This window comes from Pomacea canaliculata, linkage group LG5 (genome assembly GCF_003073045.1).
Source record: "Pomacea canaliculata isolate SZHN2017 linkage group LG5, ASM307304v1, whole genome shotgun sequence".
Taxonomy (NCBI): Eukaryota; Metazoa; Mollusca; class Gastropoda; order Architaenioglossa; family Ampullariidae; genus Pomacea; species Pomacea canaliculata.
Window position 1 is genome coordinate 33,062,984 of NC_037594.1, and position 15,148 is coordinate 33,078,131.

Genomic DNA, 15,148 nt, shown 5'->3' on the forward strand with positions numbered 1-15,148 from the left:
TTTCCAGTTGTGATGACGGTCTTCTTGGAGAGTACCGAGGTTTCCTAGTCCAGTTGGCAAATACTTATCTGCACGTCTGCCTTATCCGAAGGTAGGGGGTGGCGGAACTATTTCCATTTTAATGAACAGCGGGAAAAGGGACATCGCTCCTTCCTGCAACCAGTTTGAAACAAACTGTATCCCCTCGTGCACAAAGAGAGAGAGACAACATGACAAGACACACTAACACAGGCATTCGTCTGCATACACGCACACATCACACAAATCACAGGAGAGGTCAGACAAGACTAAAAGCTGTACTTTACCACCACAGTGGTTTACCAAGGAGATTTGCAATAATGTGATTTCCAGAAACACAGATCCACTTCAAGGCCTTCTTGCAATGAAGGTCTTCAAGGAGATCCACTAACCCGCCAAGTGTAAGTCGGTATTAGCTGAGGATGACTTGATTGACTTTGACACTCGCACATAATTCACATCATTATACATGACATCAGATTAACACTTTGCTGGACAGATGCGTGAATAATCTGGCAATGGCGTCGTCGTGTACAGCAAAACATCAGATAAAGCTCAACTCTCAGCGAGCATCCAGTGGAATGCGAGATTTTCTGGATGGGATATGAGCGCATGTAGTTACAGGCATCAGCATGTAAACGCCAGTAAGTGTAGGACCTGCATCATCAGTATCGCGGACGTATGGACGTCAGCAGCAGCCAGGCACGTGGACGTCAGGCGCCTGATGCGGGAGCGCGGCGTGAAGGTTTGGTGACTGAAGTCGTCACGATCTCCAGCTTTATACGAGAAGCATCTTTACGCAGGTGCAGGGGTCAACAGGTCATGTGTTCTTGTGTTTTCTTGGTATGTAAGTGACCAAGCTTTGTCCTTCGTCTGCTGTCCATGTCTCATCTTGTCCCAATTGCTGAGAGCATACGTTGTGTCATCATCCTGAAATCCTGAAAGTCATGGGACTGACAATGAGAGTCTGTGTTGTTCCTAGATGGGTGCTAGCCCTTCTCTGATGTCTTTCCCTCAAATGGCATGGCAATCTACCCGATGTGGACGATGAAAGAACAAGCCGCTGACAAGGGTAACTCCATTCAGTGACTTGAATTCACTTGAACTTTCGCCGAGTAATTTGATCTTGGGTGTAAAGCCTTTGTAACCTCGCTACTTTCATCATCTGCCTGTGACTGACAGCTCCCTGACTGGCATCCTCGTGATGAGAGAAGGCCGCAGACCTGCTCGTGGTTAGTCGTGACGTCAGCTCAGTCTGCCTTCCTGTCTTGACACCTTACCTGACAAACATCGTCTCTCGTGACAGTAACCTGTTGGTGCAAAAGATTTACCGACGTCGCAGCTGATATGGGAAGGGGTGGACAGCCTGTACAAAGTCACCTTCGCTGGAAACTACGTGGATATAAACATTGGGATAGGAAGACACTCTACTGACAGTTGAGCTGCGTGATCCCAAACTTCACCTTGAAGTGACTTTGCTTTGATTCCAGTCACTAACATCGCCACCATCCTGTCTGCATGCTGACCGTCTTATCTTAGTACTTGGTAAGTAGACACTGTGGTAAGCAAAGCCGTTAGACCCACGGTAAGCCGACATATCAACATCTTCCCAGTGGAATCCTGCAGATATCGCTCTTACGGTGCCATCACCAGCACCACTAGTGCACCGCCATACTACCATCAGCAGCACCATCAACTGCACTTGTACTCGAGGTTGTGTTGAGAAGCACACAATTTCAACCTGCAGTGATAAGTAGTTGTGTCCAGTCTGCGCTGGCTGCACTAAAACTGATGTTTGGTCATCCTCGGTAACATGACACAGGCAAGAACATGACTCCCTCGTCCCAAATGCAGCACCAATGTCTGTGACCGCATCCCACAGTGTAAAACTACCGTCCAGTACCTGACTGTAAATAGTTGGTGTCAAAACTACACCCTGTACGTAACTGTAAACAATTGGTTTAAAACTGCAACCATGTAAGAAACAAATTACAACAAATAATCGGTTTAAAACTACAGTTCGGTTCGTGACGGTACACAATCGTACTTCAGTTACATCTCATCAGAAACAATTATACGTCAGCCGAGGGTGGTAACTGAAACTTAACGGTTAATGACTATATTTCAACCTTGAAAAGTCAAGTATCAGTGGAAACGCTTGTTACATACCAATTAATAAATCGCAGTCAGGGCTATGTAGTTCACATCTGTTATAAGCAGCTGCCTTCCAGTCCTATTTATTTGTTATATATCAATTATCAAAACACAGTTCTAGTTATTTGTTACATATCAATAAATCGCAGTCCTAATTATGTGTTACATAACAATCATTAAATCGCACTCCCTATTAGTTAAATATCCATTATAAAATGACAGCTACAGTTAGTTGTTTCTCGTCTACAAGTACTCCTCAGTTGTAAGCAACTGTCTTTCAGTCCTAACTATATGTTGCTTATTATCCCGGTATTGTAGACCAATACTTCTTGATGTCTGTTATACCCGAGGTAGTCTTTGGTGTCACGTACCAGTCGTGAACAAACGCGCAACATTTGCTGGAGCAGACAGATGATACAACGACCACCACTTACACCCGATAAACAGCAAATCTTTCCCATGTAGATACTAATTATTGTCTCCAGCAGGTCACTTGGCGACCTGTTACCTTATAAATGCCAGCAACTGCATCCAGCGCCACTTCTATCCACTTGGGCTTCAGTGTTTCGTGTGGCAGTGTTGACTGATGGTCTCTCAACAAAATTTGTAGCTAGCAAAACATAACCAACTTGAAGTTCACTTTCTACAAACAAAACATTCTGCCTACCGATGTGTGCATCACCCGTCAATGTTCACCTTTCTTTGTAGAAACAAAGAATAAAAATTAGCTGTATGTGTTTTTCTTATTTTTATCATAAATATTTTTTATCAATAGCATCATCACTTGAATACGACTCCCTTGTAAACAAAGCAGAGTGTTGGGAGGTGCGTTGGGAGGGGATGAGCTAAATCCCTCTGCAAATCCACATCGGTAGATCGATGGCAACCAGATATTACAGAATATTGCAGGATACTCTTTTTAGTCTACATCGAAGATAATACATATATCATCTGCATGCATTTTTATCGAGAGCATCTTTATTTTTAATGCTTATGTTATTTATTTTAAGATGTTACCAGAGACAATAGAAAGAAATAAGAGATTTTGACATCACTGATATCGACATAATTAATTTTCTTGTCACAGACATCGAAGTCATTATACATGATAACTATGAGACTGACTGACAGAGAGAGGGAAAGAGAAAAAAAATCAGTGATCATAGCAAATCAGAAATAAACTATCATTTCAGTTTATACATATATTTCAAAAGGGACATTTAGAGAGCAACTACAAGAGTGCAACTGTATCACAGTTCCCTACACTGATGCCATGCATGTCAATTGCTAAAATAAATATTCTGGATTCAAATAAAACGGTAGATCGTAAGTTAACAATAGAATCACAGAAAAACTGCAAAGTTAAAGGGACAAAGAAACACCAGAAGAGAACCATTCAGGAAGGACGAATGAGAGCGGCTACATCAATGGAAAAAAAAAAAACAAGCTGCAAGGAAACAAGAGAAAGCAGACGACAGACTCGAGCCATAGGCGGGCAGGCCTCTTAGTGTAGGTCAGCTCAACAAACATGTATGAGACGTGTCCGTGACAGTGACAGCAGTTATCGGACAGTACGGCGATGATAACAAACTTGTCGGACAATGCGGTGATGACAAGAGAGCGTAACGCACGTGGGACAATGACCACAGACTTGTCGGACAAGATTATGCCGAGAAGAGTTACGGAAATACGTGTTGGTATGTTCGCACGACGGATAACTGCTGCTGGACAGATGAGCGGAGCGCTGACCTCACAGTGGGGTCACGCACTGCGGGATGAGCACGTCATGCAGCGAGGGATGAGAGGGTACTTTAAGGTTGGGAGTCTACACTTAGCTGGTCTACCTACAGGAGAAAGAACAGAAAGAGTCCTCGTCACAGAAAAGGAGTTAGGCATCGAGTCAGTCAGTGTGCTATTTTTTGTTTTGTTTTGTTGTTGTTTTTTTTTTTTTTTTTTTTTTTTTGTTTGTTTTTTTTTTTTTTGCTTATAACTTTACACAAGAAGAGACAGAAGAGTTTTCTTCGACAGCGTTATCTTACTGTTTTGTCTTACACTTGAGTGGACTCTAAAGAAAGAAAGAAAGGCATTTACACAGTTGATTCTACGAGGATTCTTTATGAGTTTGAATGGATTGTAAAGGCAAAATAAAACTGCTTAGAACCTCATAAAGAGTAGGATCAGTTTGAATCTCGTCTATTTTCATGTCTATTCATGTGGAAAAAGTTGAATGTTTTCAAGGATGTTGTGTTTAATAAGAGAAATTACACGGGACTCTTTTGTTTGCTTCAACGAAGTCTCGTCCTCCGATGACGTCAACTCGATCCTAGTGGTAGCTGATGACATGATTGGAGATTGCTAGTGGCCATCTTGATTGTTATCGCTAATATATATCATTAATCCAACTAACACCACCGATCACTTGAGTTCAAATTTTAACAATGACTGACACTTCCTCTCCCTCGCTGACCTCCCACACAAGTTCGTCTACCGAGGTAGTGGTCATAAAGGGAGGAAAGAATCATTTATTTCTCCTGTATTGTTCTCGTGCCCTGCAATAATAACTAAATATAATTTTCAAACGTTTTTGGACCGTCGCCACAGCGTTTTAACCGCCGTCACAGTCTTTACTATACCTTTAGGACATTTATGTGGGGAATTCAACAAGAGGTTCTTTCTTACAAATGAGCTAAAGACATTTGTGCCGTGGATTTAGGAAGAGGTCCCCTCAAATACGATTATAAAATATATTAGCCAGGAACTTTCTTTTGCTATTCTATATTTTCTATATTTTCAGGCAGTCTCACATAAAAAAGAATACGGAACCTTCCACAAAACTTACTTGTATAAACAAAACCTGTATTGACATCATTACAAAGGCTCATCCTGCCCCGACACCTATTCCCCGTCACAGCCTTTATAAACGACTATAGCTCATTCCCAAAATTATATTCTCTTGCTTAAGCTAGACATTTCTTTACATCTTGATGTGGCTTCTGTGTTGTTTATATTTGTCTCTCTTTCTTGTCTTATCTAGTTTTTCCTAAATTAAACAGCAAAAGATAAAGGTCCATGCTTACTGTGTGGTCACCAGGGGAGTGAAGTTAAGAGAGCTGCAGCCAGACTTGTCCGCCCGTGGCTCGTGCACGCTAATGGTGTAAAGAGAATGTTTGAATGGAGTCATTCGCTCTTATATCGCCTTAAATGTCGCCATGCTGTGTCGTTTTAATCAGTGTCCATCACCTATCTAGCCGTCTTGGATGTACCTACCTATTACCCCAAGGCGTGTACAGCTTCCAGGGTGACGAGCGGACGTCTTTCAGGAGACTCCGCCTCCCTTTAAGGCAACTGGCAGCCATAGCAAGGGCTTGGAGTGGCAGTAGGAGGGAGCTAGCGGGAAACAGCTCTGCTAGAAAGTAGCGAGAGAAGTGTGCTTTTTGGCTGGGGGGGTGTGGATGAGGGGTGTGCCACACGGGCGATAACAGGTTGAAGACACGATGGGGGAAGGGGGAGATCAGCTTTGCTTCCTCCCTCCCTTTGTCCGAGCATGACCTTCTCGGGTGGCCATGGGCTAAGAGACCTCCATGAAAAATAAAACAGAAATGCAGCAAACAATAAAGGGTAGAGTAGATGGCAGTGTGCAGGGAGGAAAATGAAATCGGAACAAACAAAACACACAGCGTAGCATTTTCTTGCAAACTTTGTGTCAAACAGAGACCCCTGATTCCTTCTTGACAAGCCCCTTCATCATGTTTTCGACATAGTTACTGAACAAATCAATATGTCGGAAAAAGACTGAGACAGACAGACATAAAGTCCGTTGTGGAGGAAGAACAAAAGAAAATAAAGGCATGCTGGCATGGGTGTAAGGTGAAAGATTTATGGTCGTCATGTATGGCCCCAAAATGTCCTCAGAACTCTTAGTATCGCCACAAGACCCGAACCGGTGCCAGGTACGACACCCAGACTAACACTGTGTCATTCAGACTATCGCCATAACAAAGGGCATCATCCTTGTCCTCATCACCATAAAGGCTAGTCCGAGTTCAGTATTATTTTCCAGGGACTGAATTAAGTTCACTACAAGATATAAATTTTAAATTTGAATTGTTATGATTACTTGTCTTCCTTTTTCATATTAAAGTCTTTAACTTTTGTTGGTCCCATCTGCATTTTAGGAATCAAGTTCTCATTTTCCGAGGGCCACAAATGTAGGCCTCCACCGTTATGGCAACGACTTTATTTAGCATAATTATGCTCGATGTTCTGGCTGTAACCTTCAATGACCTCAGATTGATCATTGATTAGTGTTTCCCAGCCTGTAATATTAATAATAATAAGTGTGAAAAACTGATGATAACACTCCCACAATGGACTAGCATCATCCTGTAAACTGGTGAGGTCAAGAGAAAGTTCACGACCTGTCAGTAGCTTGACGAGCTAGTAATTAATTAGCGAGACGTGTGATGTTGGAGGGGCGACATACCTCCCCGTGAGGCCAAGTCCCATAACTGCCCAAACTGAATCCGAGTTGTCTGCCTTCTGACGACACCAAGCTTCTGCAGTTAGCCTTCCTCTTTGTTGCAGTAGTGACACGTTTCTTGTTTATCCTGAACTGTGCTCATACTTCTTAACACTGAGCCCACAGCTTAACAAAGGAGTATAACCGACAAAAAAGTCAAATAGGGGTCAACAGTTTAAAAAAAAAGGAAAACAGAAAGGTACATGTGTGCGAGGAAAGGTGTGGGTGGTAGGGGTAAGGGATCGTTAGGTCCACAATTCGGCCAGTGTTTGCGACAACCACAGCAATGGCGCACGTCTTGACGGTTGGCGTCACTGCCGTGCTGGTCATAAACTCTTCCACAGGGTGACCGTCAGTGTTGCCACCTGTCACTTACTATACGAGATACAGTTATCCTCCGCTTAAAACATGTTATTGAAAAGTATTTTTATTTATCTCTAGACAGTAGCTGGTACTATTAAACAAAAACACAGGTATTATTTACCAGGACTGCTTCATGTGCTATAGCTACTTCGCAGGGACATACAGAGATCTGCGCACATAATATATACATAAACGCATTTTCGTAAACTCGTACAGATAGGCAAGGTGGAAGATTTACAAGACCCATGTGTATAGGATGAAGTTGGCTCCGTAACATCAGCCCACACATGACCTCATCTTAATAAGTGACAGCAGCATAGAAACTAAACTTTTAAATGCCCCGAACCCGTCAGCCTGTCGCCGTATTTATAAATGTTGGTCCTGCTCTAAGATAACCCCATTTCCTTCAAATCAATAAACATTTCACGTGACTGGAGACCGTCTTCCTAACCTCGAGAATATATTCTTCTTCTTGAAAATACCTGAAGCGACTGTTTTCCTTTTATTGGACAGTTAATGGGCCTCGTTCCTTGTTTTATCCTCGTTCATCACATGTATTTTCTATGTCCAAGTCTGATTAGCAGACGACAAATAGAAATGCGCGTCAATTGTTTTGTTGCTGAGGACTTTTCTCCCCCCCCCCCCACTACCGCAGCCGGGGCTGGGGACTTTTCTCCTGATTTTGCTTCTTTATATTCGGACAAAAACGTGAGTAGTAGTTGTTGTTGTTGTTGTTGTTTGTTGTTGTTGTTGTTGTTGTTGTTGTTGTTGTTGTACTCGATAAGACCCACCCGTTACAGCGGCACAATTTTGCCGAGGTCCACTGGTTTATTTCATATGAAAGTTTTTCCAACTCCAGGGCAAAACTGCCCAAACTTGGGTAGGGAACATTGGGTAGACTAACTCCTGATGCATAAGATACTCAGTAGGTGAAGTTACCTGAGCAACCAGCATAGCGGCTATTCCCGATTGCGCATGCGTTGTTTGGTTAAAAGAAAGCGACAACTGAAGCGAGAAACGTTTAACAAATCTCAGGCAAGCAAGAAGCTGCTGACAGAACGGTTTGTACAATGCTGTTCTATACCCTTACGTCTGTATAGTTAGCTAGGTCTAGGCAAATACAGTTGAACTAAATTCTCGCTATCTCCACCGCATTTATCCCGGGTGGGAGAAAGTTCTCTGAGGGAGAGACCACCGATAAAATACCGGTTAGCAAAGGGATTTAACCGCTATCTGCGGGTAGCCGACATACCCTGCACAGGGAGGGTAAGAAGAAGAGTAAACGGGCTTCAATAATACCAGCCCTAAACAGTCAGGTGTACACAAAGTCCTATACACAGCGCTGAGACCAACAATGCTCAACGACATGATGACCAAATCTCGACTGTGGACTGACAGCGAGAGAACTCGTGCTTCAAGTATATGGGAGTGACGAGGGATGACAACAGACATGGCACAAGTAGACTGGCCTAACCAACAGTTACGTTGGCTAACGATGTGATGACAGGCTTATAGATAAATTAAAGGGAGAGAATGGTGAGGTAACAGAGGTCAGGCTGACACGGTTACAGCCTAAAAGCGACATGTCGGGTGAACAAGACCGAATGACAACATCGACAGACAAGTGGCTGACCAAGGAATGAGAACGATTTACAACAGGCAGCGAAAGTCACCGTACCCGTATGTCATCCTACGTCACCACACCCGCATGCAAGAAGCGACAGTCTGACATGGACTAAGCTAAGACTCTTTTACTGAACCATATTTAGAAAGAAAAGTGCCGTTTTGTTTGAATTTCATAAGTGTTGTCTGTCACATACATCCGCCAGACCCACGGTAGGTCTTAGTCTGTTGCCGTAAATTGTGTCCAGCGCGCAATTGGATTTCATCATGCTGGATATTGGGGTATTTTCTGCTTTGGCTGCATGTTAGAATGTATGTGTATATGTATGTTATCGTAAAGATACTAACAATAGACCTTGGGCAAAAACTGAGGTAGTCGTAGCTCTACAATCAGCGGCGCGTGCAGAGTAGTAACTGGTGTCAGCAGTGGTGTCGTGGTATAAGTAGTACCAGTGGTATCATGGCAGTACGAGAGGTATCAGTGGCGGCAGTAGTAATGCCATGGTAGTATAAGCTGTGGTTGTGGTGGTAGTCTTCTTTTCCTATTCGCCCCCAGTGGAGCATAGGGCCACAACCACACCCTGCCATTGGACCTGGTTTTGTGCGTCCCTTTCCAGTTGGGACCATGTCATGCCAGCTGCCTCCGCCTCTCTGTGGACCGATCTCCTGCATGTCTGTATGGGTCTCCCAACCCTGCGCCTCCCCTGTGGGTTCCAGCCCAGAGTTTGTCTTGTTAAATTGTCGGCCGGCTTTTGCAAGGTGTAACCGATCCAGCCCCACTTCCACTTCTTGATGTCTTGGCTGGCAGGTTTTTGGTTGGTTCTCGAAAACAGGTCTGTATTGGAGATCTTCACGGGCCATCTGATGTTGAGGATGTGGCGCAGACATCTGTTGACGAATGTCTGTATCTTGTTAGTGATGGCATTTGTCACACGCCATGTCTCACATCCGTATAAAAGGAGTGACTTTACATTTGTGTTAAAGATAGACTTAGACAGTAGTAATAGTATTATGATAGTATAAGTCGTATCAGCGATGTTAGTAACAGTGGCGTCATGGAAGTACAAGCAATTTCAGTGATGGAAGTAACAGTGATATCAAGGCAGTATAAATTGTATCAGTGATTGTTGTAGTAACAGTGCTATGCTATCATAAGCAGCATCAGCAGTCGTGGTAGTAACGATATTGTGGTAGTGTATGAAGCATGGACCTTCATTGATTGGATAAGCGTCTTTCAATCGTTGCCTCTCTGCCCTATCATAGAAGTCACCAATCGTAACAAACCCTAACGAAGGCAAGCTTTCACTTCCGTTTCCGATTTTAAATTGGCGGATCTTCTACGTGGAAAAAATTTAGAATTGAGTAATTAAGCTTTTATTTTATCAGAACCTTTTTAAAGATTAATTGGTTGCAAAATTAATAGTAACATATTCTGTAAAATGTATTCTGTTTATAGAAAACGCATTTCGGTTTATCGACAATTTATATTATAAAAAAAATCATCACTAATAATTATAATAAGTGTATATATACATATATAGCAATATATCAGCCAAAGGCAACTTTAATGCATTGAACAAGATCACAAAATAAAATGAAGAACAATGCGTCAATAAAGGGCGATTACTGCAGAAACAAAATCAAGGAGAGCTAATCCTCTCGGCATGTAATCGACATGAATGCCAAATCTCCACACCTCGCTTTATTGGTAATACACTGACAGTTTGCACTTTTCCATTTTTTGTGTTAACTCTTTTTAGTCTGCAAACAGATGGTGTGTGGATGTGTATCTTACCAACCAACAGACCGGAAAACGCGAGTCTCTGTAAAGAAAAGCCGAGACTTACACCGGATTTGACCCTGAGTCGCTAATCCAGTAATGAAGGTCCGTGGTACGCATATCAGCGATGGTAGTAGTAATGGTATCGTAGTATAAGTTGTTTCAGGGTCGGTAGCAGTCGTGGAAATGTAGTGGATATGACAGTTGTGTTGATGACAAGGACTGCAGTGGTGACCATAACGATCGTGACAATGGCAGTAGTCACAGCACGGTTTGTTGTATCAGCAGTAGTGTGGTGTCGCACAGCGCCCTCTGGGGACATATGAAGGTGAACTGTTCGTACGAGATCCGCGTCAGTCGGGACACACCCTTCTATTGTAACAAGCAGTTGGATTGGAAGTACAAGTGGCTCAAGTCTTCCCCAAACCTACAGGTGGATTTAAAAAAATAAAATATTTGTAAGTGCCAACTTCCAGTGCTCCATGAACAAGTCGGGTACCTGATTGAAGGGGTGTCTGTCCAGGACCAAAAGCACACTCTCGTTAATCTGCAGAGGGGAGAGCAAGACCAACACACGACGGTTGGCCTGGCATCTTTATGCCGCCTGCCTATCGCTGCCTTCTCATAACTGTCCACTTCGTCCTCCACATCCAGGCACCGCCGGGTACCACGCGTATTCTTGGGGCGCTAAATCTCGTTCTCTTTCAATCCTTTCTTCTGCAGCGTACTCATAAATCCCGAGAACCCTTTGACACTGTTCACAGTAGATCAATGTCCCTGCGCACCAGGCGATGTGAACTGATAACACCAGCGAGCTGACCCGATGAAATGCACACCTCACTCGGTCGCTGAAACCTGTTTGGAAACTTGCTCTTACTCACGTCATCTTTGGTCAACGCAACTCCGCCCACTTCATGTTGTCCTCTTGGGTATGGATATGTTGGACCACAGTCCATGCGTTAACATTCCAGCTTATCATCTTGACCTGTTTGGACCACTTTAAATACAATCGCTAACACGCAAGTTGCCGTCGTTATCTGTTGAGTCACTGTAAACACGCTCAAACAACATGTCAGCGGACACAATACTCTCCCAGTAATTGCTCCAGTTAATTTTCTGGAGGTACCCCTACCCCTACCCCCAATTTACCCTTCTCCTTTTAGTGTTGTTCTTGCTTCAGAGACTTTCAGATTTAGTCAATGATAATTGTAACAGACATCTTTTTAGTTCTAACGAGATTAAAAAACTGCCTAGAATATATCCCTCCGCTGAATCTGCTGAAATGTGTAGCCCATTCACATTTTCCTGATGTGTTTCAATTAATCGCAGATATCAGGTACAATGCAAAACCTTGACTACAGTCAGTACAATGGCAAATAGCCGGAGTGCAATGGCAAGGGCTGTGGGTGAACGAGCTTTTCTTTCTCAACCGTCATGCAGTGACACAAGTTTTGGGACTCACTGCTCAGCGCCTCAAACACATGACAGTAGCCTTACCTCCTTCACCACAATAAACACCGGGCGGGAGAAAAAAGCGATAGTTCCAGCAAGGTGGCATTCTCAAGATTCGGGACAGAAATAGTTCTGTTTAACTACCCGTCGTTGCGGCAAGCACGTGCCGGGAGGTGTCTCAGGCATTTTAATGGCTACCAGCCGCTGCTTCGTCTAACAAAGAACGTGAGCTGTGCCTGCTCCGGGGGAGGTAACAGGGCACATATCGTGTGACCTGCGTAGACACGCAATGTAAATATGTGAACCAGTGCGACGATGCCAGGGTTGTGAACGGTCACCGACAAGGTTTATAGCTCGTCATTTGCATGAGCTGACCTCCTGCACTTCATGCATGTCATGTCGTGTCATGTCAATTGGCTTTCGTCACAAACTTTGGAAACAAATTTGTTCTAGCAGGTTTCCAGTAGCGACTGCTGACTAAAGCACACAGGTACAACACGTGGAAAGTAGGGGCCACCCGGGATGAGCTCCGTCTGTATGCGTCTCAGCATATTGACACTGTGTATGTGTCACAACCTTTATATTGGTATGTTTATATTGTGTATGTGTCACAACCTGTTTACAATGTGTATATGTCATAATATTTATGTTGCCATATTTAGATTGTAATGTTAGCATCTAATAACACACAGGAGTGTCATGACACCACTGACGAAGCCGGGATGCAGTTTCTTTCGCACGTTATTGGCCCCTCAATTTTCAGGACTGCTACATACTACTGGCTACTTCTGTTGTCATTGTCGCGCTCACTTTCTGTCTTGCCACAAATGTTTTTGTCACATCAAAAGACAAATGTCGGTGCACTGTTTCGGCTTTTCGAAAACGCATCGCATCGTCTGAAATGAAGTGTCCATTGTTTGGACGAACTGGCTATAAAAAGACCTCCATCATCATCATGGAGCTGATGTACAGAAATGTTACGAATCGCACGGTGATGTATGTTTAGTACATCTCGCTCACCTTGACGGTTTTAATTAACCTCCCCTTGTCGGGTTACTAATCTGACGCGCGGTGCATGCTGCATCATCCGCAACTGTCACCATGTCGACAGATTTGCTGGCGTGACGTGTCGTAGTGACGGTGAGCCACACTAGCAGAAGTGAGAGTCATGGCAATGCGTTACACCGTCTTCGGTGCCTCTCTGTAATTAATTTCTTGAAATGTATACCTGTACGCACTCCCACCCCGCCATCGGCTTCTTTGTGCCTGTGTCATAGAGAAACAATTATCACTTCTACTGGTCCAATCGTCTTTCTGGCTCAGGTTTGAAAACGCCTATGTCCGCCGTCTGTATGCATATTTATTCCTCAGCATCATGTTGCAAGCAATTAGATGTATGTGAAGAAGCCTGATAATAATTCAATGAGCACCGGCACCACAACAAGTGTGCCCAAGGACTAATAACAGATTAGTATAATATTAGATGGACTCAGTAAATGATAGGGATGGGACACATACACACTCGAGTGGTAAGTGGGTGAGTGAGAAAGTTGATAAGATGGGTGAGGGGCATCTCCGAAACATAATGAAGTTTCCAAATAAAGAGTAAATGAAATAGGACATCTAGGGAGGTCACCTCATGAATAACAGAGGTCACTGTCAGAATAATGGAGGTCGCCAGAACAGGAGAGTCCTCACGTTAACGACAGAGCTCAATACGTGAAGTAAGGTCCCCCACCCCCACCCCCTGACTGATGGGAGTCACCGCATGACCAGTAAAGTAAGTGGTAAACCCCACACAAATTGTTTTAATTGTTCGTACTACCGAGAAGTGTGCATGGCTCTCACTAGAAGTGAGCAAAAACTGTACAAAGAAATAAAAAGCCACTGAAGCCAGTGACTACCTGGACTGGGATTGTTGTTTCAAGTCGGTCTACAATCCAGTGACGACCACGATTTGCGGCTTCTTGTGAAGTCATCTCAATATGGTCAAAGATAGTACTATCTTTGATGTGACTGATTGGTTTCTTGGTTTGCTGGCTGCTGCCTGGCTGATTGGGAGGAGAGGATTGGTTATTTATAAGTGATTCTATTTTTAGAAACGTTATTTATAACTTTACTTATACTTATAAAACGTTACTTATAATAATATGATATATGTAGTCTACTACGTCTCTTCTATTTCGTGTTCTGAAGATGACATAGTATCCACGCCAGGCTCGTGACGCTCGACACCGTTCCGGATCCACAGAGTTAGTCCAAAAGTGTGTGGTCTGTTGGTGAAATCTCTTCTGGTGCGTGCGACAGCAAGAACTTCATTTTACGAAACAGCATTGTCAAACAGACATAACAGTGAGAGAACGGTATTGACAAAAAGACACAAGAGTAAGAGGAGAGAGAGAGATTGGTGTTTTACTCCAGCCATATATACTAAGGCTATATCACGGCAAGGCAGACAGCCCTGTGAACAGATGCCACATGCAGAGACATTTTAGTAAGAGACCAGTATTGTCAAGTAGACACAACAGTCAGAAAATGGTATTGTCAAATAGACTCAATAATAAGAGACCGGTACTGTAAAAAAAAACACACAACGGTAAGAACGGTATTGTCAAATAGACAGCAGAGAGAACGGTATTATCAAATTACGGACGTAATAGGTGACCTGCTGTCTGTTAGACGAGACCAAAGCTTAGCCTCTTACGAAGTTCTCCGCTGTTAGTCGTTGGCGAGCCTAAACAATGAATGTGACTAAGACAGAAGCTTTGTATACACCAGCTTCGTTCTAGTAGTTAACTGGAAACAATCGTCTGCAAGCAGTCCAGTAATACAAGTTTGTGGTCTAATAGACAGCAGTGAGAGAACGGTATTGTCAAATGTACTCAACAGTAAGAGAATGGTATTGTCCAGTAGACGTGCACAAAAATATTTCAGAATGTTTATCAGGATCCAGAGTCAGTGATTGAAAAGTCACACTTGAAGACCACCAAAACTGTGCTCAAACGGGCGAAACAGGTTACCAAGTTCTCGCAACTCGATGTTAATCCCTTTACATTTATACAGATTCATAAACATTACTTGTGTAAATTATCTACTGCCATGCGATGTGTACATATTGGTGTAATTAAGAAAACTAGTGAGGCTATTGATAATCAAGATGTTAGAGATAATATTGTGTGCACTTGTATTTGTATGCAGTTTGGAAGTAACACTTTTATAAAGGTTCCCCTCCTCTTTAA